This window comes from Strix uralensis, chromosome 13 (assembly GCF_047716275.1).
Source record: "Strix uralensis isolate ZFMK-TIS-50842 chromosome 13, bStrUra1, whole genome shotgun sequence".
NCBI classification, from domain to species: domain Eukaryota; kingdom Metazoa; phylum Chordata; class Aves; order Strigiformes; family Strigidae; genus Strix; species Strix uralensis.
In genome coordinates this window covers 12,887,768-12,900,959 of record NC_133984.1, presented here as the reverse complement: position 1 = coordinate 12,900,959, position 13,192 = coordinate 12,887,768, and the positions used below count along the sequence as shown (strand labels likewise).

Sequence of the window (13,192 nt, the reverse complement as noted above, 5' to 3'; positions counted from 1 at the left end):
GTACTCCCTATATAATTAGGTCAGTTCCCAGCTTTTCTTTTGGCAGGCTGACTAGCTTCTGTTTTCCAAAAGAGAAGTAAACAGGCATTGTTGCTGTAGTGGAGCCTGACACTGCTGTGCCTGTACCCCTGGCCACAACAGAGGAGGAACCTTGCTTTATCCATAACCTCTTCTATCCCCGATCAAGCTGCCTCCTCTCAACTCATTTTCTCATCCTAATAAGCACCTGTGTAAGTCCCATCTTGTGTTTTCTGGGCAAGCCAATGAGATCCTTCTGTACTTTCCTGCCTGTGATTTATTCGTCATGCCACCTCTTCACAAACTCTATCTTGTGTGTGTCAGCAAGCAAGCAGGAGGCTACAAAGCAAAATCGCCATTATCAAAATAATCTTCCAAATATCTAGGGTCAAATTCAGCTGCAGTCTGTTGTTCTTAGTAATGCTCGCCAGGAGCTGCTAAAGACTTCAAAGACTCCTATAGCACTCTTGTCAAACTTCTTATCTCTCTCACTTTGCTTTCCTGGCTTTTTCTTACTGCAGCTCCTAATTTTGCTGACCTGAGATGGGGTTTGGTTTGACAAGCAGTGGGAGAGATAAAGGAGATATCTTCTGTTGCTTACCCTAGAGAAAGGAGAGGGAGGGAAAGAGAGAAAGGAATAAAAGTGCTTTTCTAGGTTTTCTGCTCAAATGCAGCCTTTTGTGAAACTGTGAAAGTGGCACCTTTTGATTCAGTAGATCCTTGCATATGTTATTCAAATCTGCTGATGCTAGTGATCATCAAGCACTAGTATAAATTTCCACACCTTTTAGCACTGCAGAGCCAAACATGGCCTGAGTGGGCTGTACTCTGCTCCTTGAGAGAATTGTTTACCAAGTTTCGCTAATGCTTGTGCAAGCCTTTGGGAAGTGCCAGGTCCACAGATGTAAGTGATGGTGCAACTTGGTCCTTATTATGGGAGAAGGAAAGCAGCTTGTTTGCCTCAGAGCCCAGAGGAAGCTTGCTGAGCTGGTGATGAGAAATAAATAAGCATCTCCCTACTTGCAACAGAGAATGTTTGAGGTGTTTCTGTTACCTGATTGCACATGTTGTTTTACTGTCTTAGCAATGCCATCAGGCATTGTGGCACTTAGCCACAGCCTCTCTTTTGCCCTGCGTTTGCTGACAAGATCATTTCGTCTCAGCACTGAGAGCTCCTGACCTCCTGTGCAGGTGTGTCTTCATGACCATGGGTGAGATTATTGTATTCTAGCACTAAGTAGTCAAGGATATACGATTCTGTTCTGCTACCTGCTATTAGGAAGGTGAGGTCTAGCATTTTGGCAGTGCTTTGTAATGACACCTCATGAAAAACCAGTTTGATTCCCTTGCAACAAATGGGTGTAGTGGTTTTACACCCTTCTACTCATCACAGCTCTGCTCAGTCTCTACTGAGGCTTTGGTTTTCTGTCACCTTGGCAAAGGCCCAAAGGATTGATGGGTTAGTCACCTTCCTTCCACCTTCAGTGCAAGGATGGGGGACAGATAGTTACACAGGAGAAAGTGTTATCGAAAAAATAGGAAATGTTCAATGGAGTTCAGTGCTCTGGAGTGGTGTTGACTAATTTTTCATGGCTAGAAAATACTCAAAAGAATTTTGAGAATATCTTGTAGTAACTTCAAATACAAGCTGGAGTGGTCAGAGAGGCTGCATGCCTCTAGGCAGAAGTCCACTGTGGTCATAGGAATGACAATCACCTTCCCATAAAATTGGCTGCCTGGATATTGTGAGCAGGTTCCTGCCTCATAGACAGCACTGTTTCTAAAGGTATGTGTACTGCACCTCTGTAAAGGATCACACTGTAGAGTTACACAAACTGATTTTAAATGGACTGTTTCTGGAAGTGGTAGCAGTGTGCCCATGGCAGAAGAGAGTTTAGAGCAGGCTGATTTACCCTAGCAAAAAGAGACTACAGTATAGGCATAACTGCAGTTCACAGCCAGCCAAACCTGCTAGCCTGACCTTCTACATTGCTAGCTGTGAGTTTTCCTCTGCTTACCCCTGTATGGCTCATCTACTGGGGTTTGGCTAAGGGATCCCCTCTGGGACAGCTTCAAGAAACGGAGAGCTCATCTGTTGAAGTTTCAGAGCGCTGGCAGCGTTTAATGTCCATTGCTCTTTCAAAAAAAACCCAAAACCAGCCCACCCCCAAACACAAAACTCTCATTAGAAAGTGTCTAGTTTGCAGTTCAGTCCTCAATTTTCCTGTTTTTATTTCTTGGATGCAAGTGCCCTTCATACTTGCCATGTTCCCTCCTGGATAGTTCCTTTTACACTATGGTCAAGTCACTTTTTTCTTTTTTTAAATTTTTTTTTTTTTTTTTTTTTTTTACCTAAATGGTCTGAGTCCTTTAAATATTTTGCTGTTAGGCCTTCTCTCCAGCTTGTGAGTGGTTTCTGTGGCTGCAGCTTCCTTGTGTGATGTAATTCTCATGTCTCGCTGATCCCAGTGATCTGCTTTGCAGTGCACTAAGAATATAAGGGAGGCAGATAAACAGCAGTGAAACAAGTATCAACCAGTGCTAACTGTGAAATATCTTTATGAGAGGTGCTTGTGCTTTTCTTGTAAAGGAGATTCAGGGAGAATCCATTTGCTGGTAAAGTCAGGTAGTCCAAGAGGAAATTTACCTACAGCTTTTACAGAAAGATAACGTTTCCTAACTGGAGATGGAGAAACAAGGCTCTTCCGACCTGCTCCCCCCTGCTGCAGGAGTGGGTGTGTGTCCCTGGAGAAGGTTGTGTTGTTGAAACAGAGTGACAGGACATTCCTCCTGCTTTGGGCTGGGCTGGCTTTGGCACACCTGGATGGCAGCCTTAACTGCACCTTTGGCTCCTGGCCCGAGGAGGGATCCAGATCTGCAGCAGGGTTAGGGGGTCTTCAGCAGGGTGGGGGGGTTCAAGCCAGAACCTCTTGGTTTTAACCTGCTATAGCAGGAAAAAATGCCCCTCTTGGATTCTGCTCCTGAACTGATGAAGATAAGGGACTTGTTTTTGACTTCAGTACATGCAGGGCTTGCTCCAGAGGTATGCAGGTTAACTGTGCTGTTTCCAGATGAGGCTGGTCTTGCCAGTGAGACTGAGTTTGGTGACTTTCTCCTGAAGCGTCATGAATTTGTCAGTATTTAACCTGTAGCTGCTAGCTTGGAAAAGCTGCTACTTCTTGCAGTAGTAAGAGTTAGAGTTTTGCCAGCTTCAGAGTATTATTGAACTGTAGTTGTAGCTGTATATATTAGCAAAAAGACACAGTTTCACTCCCCCTACACACACATGTGCATGCACACACACACGTACACACTGCATATTGCATGAATTCCTAACAGAAATCTTAAGTCCTTATCCCTAAGCCTCTTCTAGAAGCTAGAGAGCTGATGCTCCTGATCTGATTGTCTCCATTAAGGGCCTAAAGTGAAGTAAATCAATTTCCCCTACAGACTTACTGGACAGTCTTTTAGCCTCTGGACCTGGTGGTGCTGCGTTTCAGCGGCCCTTTGGCATGGTTCTCTTCCAGATGTCACACAGGCCTGCCCCATGATGGCAAAAAACCTTCTGCCTCTGGCCACTGCTGTGATTTTGAAATGCCGTGTCATTAAAAACTGAATATACTGCTGTAATTATGAGGAAGAAAAACACCCATCAGGGTTTCTGTGCCTGCTGGTGTGAGTGACATCCAGCTAGACTTTGGAAATAGTGGTTTATCTAAGAGCTTAATTGGGATAAAACCACAAAGACTTGTTTGGGACTGATTGTCCCTAACTGTTCAAGCTGCTGAGCACCACAGATGTACTTGCTGAGCTTTGTTTGCAGTATGGGAGTACTGTGAACTGTGGTGACATGACAGCCCTGGAAATCTCCAGTTCAAGGTAAGTTGTCTGCCTGGTTGCTTTCAGCTGAACAAAGAGTATGAAAAGCCTTTTCTACCGGGGAAAAAAGAAGGAGAAAAAAAAAAAGTGTGTTCCTATCCTATTCTCCTTACTGGAAAATAAGAGACAAAGCTATGGTTTACACTAGTATACTTGTATACTAACACTTATATACATATACACTACATTTCCAGTGGTATCTAATGTCTCTGACCCTCTAGTGTTGCCCTAGTCCATGTGAGAAAGATAGAAGGTCCCTTTCCATGTTCTGCCAGTCCTGGAAGACAACTGTTCTTGAGACTTCCTTCTTTCCAGGCTTTTTAAAGTGTGCTTTGTCTTTCTTGCTGTTAATGAGGAAACCCATTCCCTGAGAGGTCCCTGACTTTCATGCTGTCCTTGGAGCATCCATTTCTCTGCTCCTCTTTAGCAACAGCCAGGGCTAGAAGAGTTTCTCTGCTTTACTCTTTCAGCAGTAAGTGGTGTTTGGCAGCCATGTGCTAAATGGTGATGAGGGTGCAGTGTTTTAGGGACATGATGTTGCCCTTAGTGATCCCCCTGTGCAGACCTTGAGTCTAAAATGCATGAGCTCGATTGTCCTTGCAATTACATTACTGCAAATGGAAGTGCCTCCCCTGAAGTGAAGGGCTACACTGCTTCAAAACAGACAGGAGAGAGGGAGCTGCTGGATAGGTCTCAGGTTTGATCGCAATGATAAGCTGGTACTTTTCATACAAGGTGCCAGCTGAAGCGCAAGCGTTGCCCCAGTGGAGCAATGCACTTGCAGGAGACATGGGTACCTCAGCACTGGAGGGACCATGGACATAAGGGGAAGGAGAAGCTGTGTGTTGCTGCCCCTCCCCAGCACTGCAGTTCACAAGTGAATCATGGCTTCTTAAATAAAATTAAACTGTACCCCTTTTAAATAGGAAATTAGCTGAAAGGGGGAGTAGATATAGCAGAATGAAGCCCCTTTTATTCCAGTGTAGGCTGGCCATGCGTGGCAGTTGTAGCAGTATCATAGTTCTCCTTTGGCTTTCCCAGACAAGTCCTAACTCTTGCTTTACTCTGAAGAAGCTGTGCGTGGCCAGTGTGATGTACAGCAGTGAGTAGGCAAATGCTCTCCTTCACTCAACAAGTGCTGCTGCACAACAGCCTTACATCTCACAGCTGTGTTAGCCAGCAGCTGAAATTACCTAGGTAGTGTTTGCACCAGAAGACCATGGCTCAATTAAGTGAAATAAAATGTCTCCTTTTGTCCCTTCTCTCAGGAGCATCGCTGCAGGATTAGCACAGCATGGAGAACCCCATGTGGGACTGATAGGGATTTCAGATGGATCAGCAAAGGACTTCTGCTATTTTCACACGGAGTAGCAAGGGAGCTGACTCCTGAAATGGAGGAAGGCTGTGTAAGGTCAGTGCTTAATCAGTGGGGCTTTGGGTGGCATCAGGAGGTTGAACATGGAGGCTGAAGACTGAGGAGACTTTAAAGAGTTGAGTTTGACAGGGTTTGAATGGTACTTTATGTTGTGGAGGCATTTCTCTCTATCTCTCTAGGCTACGTGCTGTGCAGCGTGTCTTGCACTAACAACTGGTGCACCCAAGTTGTTGTGATGGAGCTGCCAGCTCGGAAATACATTCTCTGCTGTTCCACCTTGCCACCACACCCCTGACTTTAAGACCTGTCTTTGAATGTTTTGTATATATGCTTGGACGTGTATTTTCAAGCTAATAACAAAATGTTACTTAATACTGCACCTATCTCCTCTTAGTTAATTAGAAAAGCAATTCTTTGCTGGGTTCCTTTCTTCTGAGGAAGAGAGCAATGCTGATAGACAACTAATGTTTTCGCTTGCGTGCATGCCCGTTCAACAAAATAGTTGTCTGAATCTAGTAAAATAACACTGAGCTTCTGTGTGTATTGTTTTAGGATCTCCTTATGCATTTATTTGGTGTTTAAGGTACTCATAATAAGTGCTTTTTCCTTTTTTTTATTCTATTTTGAGCATTCATTGTGGAACAGTGTGTTCACAGTGGAAAAAAAGCGTAGTCGTTAGACCCTGGGGTGTCCCTTCTGCTTGCTTGGCAGTGGACCTATTGTACCCGAAAGGCTGGCCAGGCTGTTACTCACTATTATTTCAGCAAAGAACCTGAACAAACCTTCAGTAAACGATGGGATGACTCAGGGTTTACTGAAAATAAAACTGTGCTGACAGCTGGAGCCCTGAAGCAGAGGATGCTTTACTAGGGTAGGGTCTGGGCTGCATTTTAAACAGCCCACTTTAAACATCTTAATTTTTCCTGAGTTGGATGCCCCTCTGTGCCCACTCCGAGTTCAGGGTGCGGCTTTGTGAATATTATGTCTTCTTTCCTGCGCTTATCTCAGCTGGGATCACCAGCAGCCTCTGGGGAAGAAAGCTCAGCTGAGCCTGCGCTGTTGCTGGTGTTGCAGCGTGAGTAGATCAGAGAGAAAGATCTGGGATTGGAGTAACAACGTTGACATCAGGGCTTTTCAGACGTTATCTTCGTTGTGCTGCTGGGAGCCAGGGATGGGTTTTCAGCCCTGTTATAGCACATCCCAACCAGCCTGCAGGTGGTTTGCCCACCATCCTACAGCAGATCTGTTGCAGAGCTGCGAGGAGAGCGCAGGAGCACTTCTCTCCATCAGCTCATCTACTACAGACTTGACATCACTTCTGATCGGTTCACAGGGGCTGGGGAGAGTGTGTGCAGGTAGGTACAGAGGTGAGGAGATGTCCTGACAGATGCTCGGTTGGGCTTCATCACGAACTCCTTACCACGCTGTGGCTGTCCCGGCCTGAAGCCCTGACTTCTCAGAAGTTCTCTAAACTCACATCCCCAACCACAGGTCGGTAGGAATTGGCAAAAAGTGTATCCAGGGGTCTTGCTGTGTCCATTCAGAGACTCACCAAAGTTGGGCCTCGGGGATCTTGTGGTGACCACAGCAATTAGAAGGGGAAATAAACTGAGGAAGATGAGAGTACCTGGCAATTTCCTCTGCACTGAATAGCGATAATCACACTTGCGAACCTCATTTAATTAGTTAGAACTAGACAATCACTGCCAAGTGCTAATTACAGTGCCAGTTCCTGATGCTACGTGGGTACCGCTGCTGTTAAGTGGCTCTCTCAGACTTAAGGGCTTGCCGGTACCTGCGCAGCAGGGGGGTGCCCACTCCCCCTTCCTGCGGGACAAGCCTGTCTGGTAATGCGTGGCCTAAGAAGAAATTCAGTGGGGTGAGAGCTGGGGGGCTGCTCTCTGCTGTCCCATTGCAGCGCAGGGCTGGGGAACATGGCATTTGCTGGAGAATGTGAGGAATGTAGAGGAGAGCTTACAGGGAGGGGAGACCGTGCCGTCTGAATGGAGAAACCTGTTTGATTCCCCTGAAGGGCAAAACACACCCAAGTCTCCTCCTCAAAACAAGGCTTGGCTTCCAGGAGCCAGCCCTCTCGGTCCTCCCGGCAGGTAAGAGCTCAGCCTCACCCACAGCTGCCTTTGCTGCCAGGGAGGATCGGAGATACCCGCTGCGAGCCCTTGGGGGGCAAAAGTGCCGGGAGATTGCTTGCAGACTGCTCCGCATCGGTCTTTTGGGGGGAAGCCACAGCTGAGGAGCCTCTGCAGGTAGGGCTGGGCAGGGAGGCTGGTCCTCTGAGCCTTGCAGAGGGCAGCTGGGGTGCTGCTTCTCTCCGAGTTCACCTGCTCTCTCTGCCTGGGGAGGAGGAGGAAGAGGAGGGCTGTCCTTTCCTAACCTGCTGATGTAGGGATCCTGGCGGGGATGAGGGAGACTTGAACTGATTAGGGAAATGAATCTCTTTTCTGTAGTGTGTTGGACCAAAGTGTGGATCTAAAATGGTACTTGAGTACTACAGAGATGGTCTCAGTACACAAATGAGGCAGAAGAGGGGAGGTTTAGGTACGGGTCTTTGTTGCTTGCCCCTGTCTGATCACTGAGTTTCCTCCCAGCCCATTGCCCCTCATCTTTCTAAAATCTGTCCCCTTACTAATTAAGAGGTAGAGCAGGAGGCACGGCAGTGAAGTAACTGGGGAACAGCCTGTGTGTGGGCAGGAGTGAGCAGAGTCTGGACAACACGGGTAAAATTTGAGCCTGTGACACTTGACAGCCTCTTGAGAGACTTGGGGTAAGCTGCGCCACTTTCTGCCTCTCCAACCCCACCTCCTCAGGACCCGTGTCCTGAAGGATGAAGAGGGGTGCTGATAGAGATTTTTCTCTCTCTCCTGCTCTGCTTAATTTTGTTTCTCTCTGAATTAGTATGAAATCAGCACCCTGGAAAGGAGTGGTAAAGCTGGTACAGAGGAGATGAGCACCTGCCTCGGTCCTTGCTTCATCCTGCCTCCAAGCTTGGCGAATGCCTTCTCCATTTCCCCATCCCCACCCCCCTGTTCAGCCCTTGGCTGCTTCGGGACAAACTCCTAGCAGGAGGATGAGCTGGATTCAGCTGGAAAGGTTGCTCCACCGCCAGCTGGGGAGCCGACATGTCCTACTTCAGGACATTGTATTTAGGCTAGTTTATTTTATTCATACAGCCAAAGAAAAAGCATTAAATTTGTTCCCCCAAATTTATCATGTTTATTTGGAAGTTCCGATTTCCACAAATGACAGATTGTAGTTTTCTTTTACAAAAACATTGTTTTTTCTTGGTAAAACTTCGTACCGTCTCTGCGATGTCATGAAGCTTCAATGAGATTTTCTGTCTTCTGTTTGTGATACAAATGCAAAGCTCTGCCTTTGAAAGCAAGACAAACTTTTCCTTCCTTCTTGCTTTCATTGCTTTCATCTTTAGACATCAAGACTTAAGGTCAATGGCATGTGGGTGCGGTAAACATCCTTTACATCCTTCTTCCTTTTCAAATACAGAAATTAGTTGAGCAATTAGGAATTAATGCCTTGTAATTAGACTAATGAAACTGTATACCTAGTATAGTGAAAAATGATCCAGTAATTTTTGGCAGTAACAGCAGCGAGTTTTTGTGTTTGGGGGTGGTCATGCTGTGTAGGTTTGTACAGCTCCTAGCACAACAGGGCCCCAAGATCTCTTGGGATAGGCAGGTTTGTGTGCTGCTCTAATTAAGTTTATGCCACACTTTCCTGACTTCAATAGCTCACATCTTTGCCAACTTCTTCTGGTCGGACTGAATTTTTTTTTTTTTTTTGTGGGGTATGTGGTTGCAAGTGAATTAAAAGAAATTATAATTGTGCACTTGTAGCTTTACAGCCGTTGTCTCTGACACATCTGAAATGTGTCTGCATTGCTCGTGTTAATGAGTTCTGTGCAGGCAATTGCAAGTTTTCATCTCTTTTTTTTCCCCATGCTCGGGGAAGAAGTTTGCTGTCCTCAGGTAGCAGTGACCAAGATCCTGAGGAACCGTGGTGCTGGGCTGAGGCTTTTCACAGAGATCCTGCACAGCCACCCAGGCTTCACTGCAGCTGCAAGTGCTTGATGCTTCTGCAGTTTGTGTTCAGGGTCATGTTGGCCACCCTGAAAAAGGTGGATGCGCAGTTTGATGACTGTGATGCAGTTTAATTTATTTGACTAGCATCATGGAAGAACTGTGGCAGAAGCATAAAATGTCACCTGCAGCAGAGTAACCATCCATCCTCTCCAGCCTGCCTCCACCTAACTCCTCAAACCTGAGTCCACCTGACTCCTCAAGCGCCTCTAGCAGTGGTTCCTGTGGAAAAGAGCCCCCTCTTGTAGCCTGGCTTTCTCATTAGAGCATCTCTGCATGCGCTGAGCTATTGTATTGCACAAGCCTAGAAGGGGTGATTTAAGGTTGCCTGAACTGCTTCAACTATGACATTCTGATCATTCACAAGCTTGACTTTAGAAATCTCCTGGTGCTTCTTAAATATCCCCAAGTGTGTGTGTAACAGTGTCAGTGTTAAATAGTCACTGCATGGAAGGGGGGAAGGCAAGAGTAAAAAGCTGGTCCTTCAGAGAAGCTAAGCATTGTCTAAAATCTGAGGAGTCATCACCCTGCCCGTATGGATAACCATTCAGCTGGTGTTTAGCATCATAAACCTTTCTGCTGCTGGGAGGCAGTTATGCATGAGTTTATCCCCATTTGAAAGCCCACAGCCATCCAGTTGCTGGGGTCCCAAGGTGTGATTTGCCGTTGAGGCTCAGTCCAAGTCCTGGAGTGTGCCTCAGGCTGCAGGTCTGGACTTTCAGAAACTGACTGACAACCTCCTACTTCAAATACAGTCAGCTACCTGGGTGCATGAGGTGGGATGAGATCCTAAATTGCAGGTTGTGAGTTCATAGTGTGAAGCCTGAAGTGTAATTCCTGTTGCCACTCATTTCCCCAAGTGCAGACAGCGGGAGGGAAGTGTCCATCCTTCCCAGGCGCAGGATGTCATTCAAGTCAGAGTTCAAAGGTGAAATAAATCTAGTTTTAAGAATGCTGGCTCAAAAATGTCACAGCCACTGGGCACAAAGTGCTAATCCAGCATAAACTTCCTTTACCAGTTCAAACTTGCTCAAATGAATTTAAAGGGTTAACTTTGTTCTGGCAGGGCTAGATCAGGTACAGTCTACCCAGGCTGCTCTCACTTCACAGCAGATCAGGTAACAGCTGACATAAAAGCATAACATTGGCACAAAGTTTGCATTGTGTGCTCTGGCTAATCCAAGAGAAATGCAAGTATGTGCCCACGCCTAATCCAGATCACTGGAGGGAGTCTGACAGTGCATAGATCTGGATTAGCAATCCTGCAACCTGAATACTGCCTTTCTGGCACAGGGTGTCTGGTGGCTACATCTAACCTATGTTGGAGAGGCTTTCTCTCCCTGATCCTCCTTCCTGTCAGTTTGTGAAAGCTGGGCTTGATCTGCTGAATGTTAAACCAAGGTCCCACCTTTCACCATATGGGCTGGAGAGTAGGGACTTGGACCCTGATTTAGGTCTAGATGACAAAATTCTCAGCAGAATTAAGGAGGTTCAAATGAAGAAGATTCAAATATTTTGCAAGCTTTAAATACATTTTAATTTGAGGACCGTGAAGGTCAGAATAGGCATCAATTATCATTAAACCAGGATATTCTTCCGCATGACTGACCTCAGTCCTGTTTGCGGCTGAAGGCCAGCACTCAGCTCGCTGGCTGAGTCCTCCATTAGCACACAAGTTTCTAGCTGGTGAAATGAGTTCTGTGCTTCTACCCAGGAATAGGAGGAACACGTGAGAGCTCCTTGGAAAGCAGTGTGACAGCACGGGTGGTCTCTGCTAGCAGGCAGCAGAGCCCAGAGCTGCTGGCTTCAGGTCCTGGATCACTGTAGGCAGGACAGAATTGCTTTGCAGTTGGTCACATAAGTGATGCCACATAGACATTGGGCTGAAGGAGAGTAACACTGGTTTAGGACGCAGTTTGTTGTCTATTGCTATCTCAACAGAAAGGTCATTAGGAGTTTAACTCCCTGTTGCAGGGACTAGGGAATGCAGCAGTGCATGGGTCAGCTATGGGGTACCTGTCCAGAAAGGGTCTGACTGACACAGCATTTCCTGGCGCAGAGCATCTCACCATGCAGCTCTGCCAGGGACCAGCACAGTAAAGCGAGCCTGGTGCCTCGGACATCAAAGGGCGATCCCGTCCTGAGACCGGGAGCGAGGCACTGGGAACAGGAGGGCTGTAACATGAACTCGGTGGCCGGCCTGGGCTGTGCAGACAGTTCAGGAGTCTAAAGGCACCCTGTGGCGCTCTCCAGGAAAGCTGTGTTTACAGGATCAAAGCAGCTCTGCTTCCTTTCCCAGGGCATTCATTTAGTCCTCAGAACTAGGTCCAACGTTGGATCCAGCTCATCACCAAGATGAACAGAGGGCAAGGTGGCTATTAGGTGCAAAGGGGCTATTACTACAAGTGCCCTACAAACTCCTGACAACAGCAGGCTAAAAAAATTGTTATTAACATTTTAAAGTTGCAGTTGAGCCATCAAAAAGGAGGATGGCTGCCAGTTTTTTTTTCTGTGCGTTTGCAGGTAATAGGAGCTGCAGTCAGCTTTTAAAGAATAGTAAGTGTTTCATCTCCTGGGGTATAATTACATCTTTTAAGTGGCTTACATGGAAGGCAGAATCATTCCCAATTAAGTGATGGGCTGCTGATTTCAGGCACTTGAAGAATTTATTAGCAAAGGGTGCTGGTCTGGCTGTACCTCAGCTCCTTTTCAGAGGACTGTGTAAGTGGGCAAGGACACATCACCCTCTCCCTCCGTCAGCTGCCCAGGGCCAGCTGTGGCCTCCATGGCCTTGGGGAGAGCAGTGGCCATGGGGACAGATGAGCACAGCTGCAGCTAGTCCCTCGTTCAGCCCACGGGCTGTGATCTGTAGGGATCACTCCCTGCTAAGGGTAAGAGTGGAGTTTGTGGTGCCTGAGCCACCTCTCAGCTCCTCTGCTGGTACCCCTGACGATGGTGTGTGTTACCACCTGCCCCTGGGCAGCCAAACTGAGCTCTTCAGCTTGTTTAGTGTAGCACAGCCACCTGCTTGCCTGGCATGGTGAAGGTTTTCAGAGCTGCTCTGAAGCGCTGCTGAGAGACAGACACTCTCTATCCCGTTAGCATCAGTGGCATACCTTGAAGCCTCTTGAAAAATTCAAAGTGCATTGAAATACCCAAGGCAGGACAGGGACCACTGCAGCACCCCGGATGGTGCAGAGGGAGAGCTGAGCTGGCTGGCTGCCTGCAGACGGACACACCCTGAAGATTAAAATCTAAACAAGGTTTCAGCTCCCCTTTCCTTATTAAATACCTTGTAATTGCTTTCATTCACGTGATGAGGATCTTCAGTTAGTGTCTTCAGTGGGAGGCGGTGTATCGGCAGGTACTGTGCCCTTCCTGCTTGCAGTCAGCAGATGACTCCAAAGCGAGGGCTGTCTGCCTGTCTAGTTCTGTAGCAAAGGTGTTTGTGCAGGGGTTCCCAGAGGTGGACATAACCTGCATGTGATTTTGAAGGCTATGCTTGTAAAGGGTCTTGGTGGTGCTCCATGCCTTTGAAAATCAGGGCTTTTGTAGAGGTAGTTAGCATGGATTTAGCTAGCAGCTGCATTTGAAGCATGCACTCTCAGATCACAGTCTAGTAGCATTTCACTCCTGTACAGGCAGCGCATTTATTTCTTGTGCTGAGGTGCTCATGTTGGATGCTTTGTCAGCAGGAATTAGCCAGCGTAACACCCATTTTTATGGGTCTCCTGTTGCCTGGAACATCCCAGTGCTATATCGCAGAGGCTGGTGTTTGAAAGCTGGGCACTAGTTGCAATCAGCTAGC

General features: G+C 47.1%; 1 protein-coding gene across 6 annotated transcripts in view; it reads left to right on the top strand.

The window, feature by feature from the left end:
- The first annotated feature begins 5,266 nt into the window (after nt 1-5,266).
- Nucleotides 5,267-13,192, top strand: part of ZNF185 (zinc finger protein 185 with LIM domain) — a 52,646-nt gene continuing 44,720 nt past the window's right edge. For 5 of the 6 annotated variants that reach the window (XM_074882796.1, XM_074882797.1, XM_074882794.1 and 2 more), the window contains exon 1: nt 7,408-7,536. The gene's annotated coding sequence lies outside the window, so the exon portion shown is untranslated. Of the gene's footprint in view, nt 5,309-7,407; nt 7,537-13,192 lie in introns of those variants that run through there. The other variant, XM_074882793.1, reaches the window with a different exon arrangement.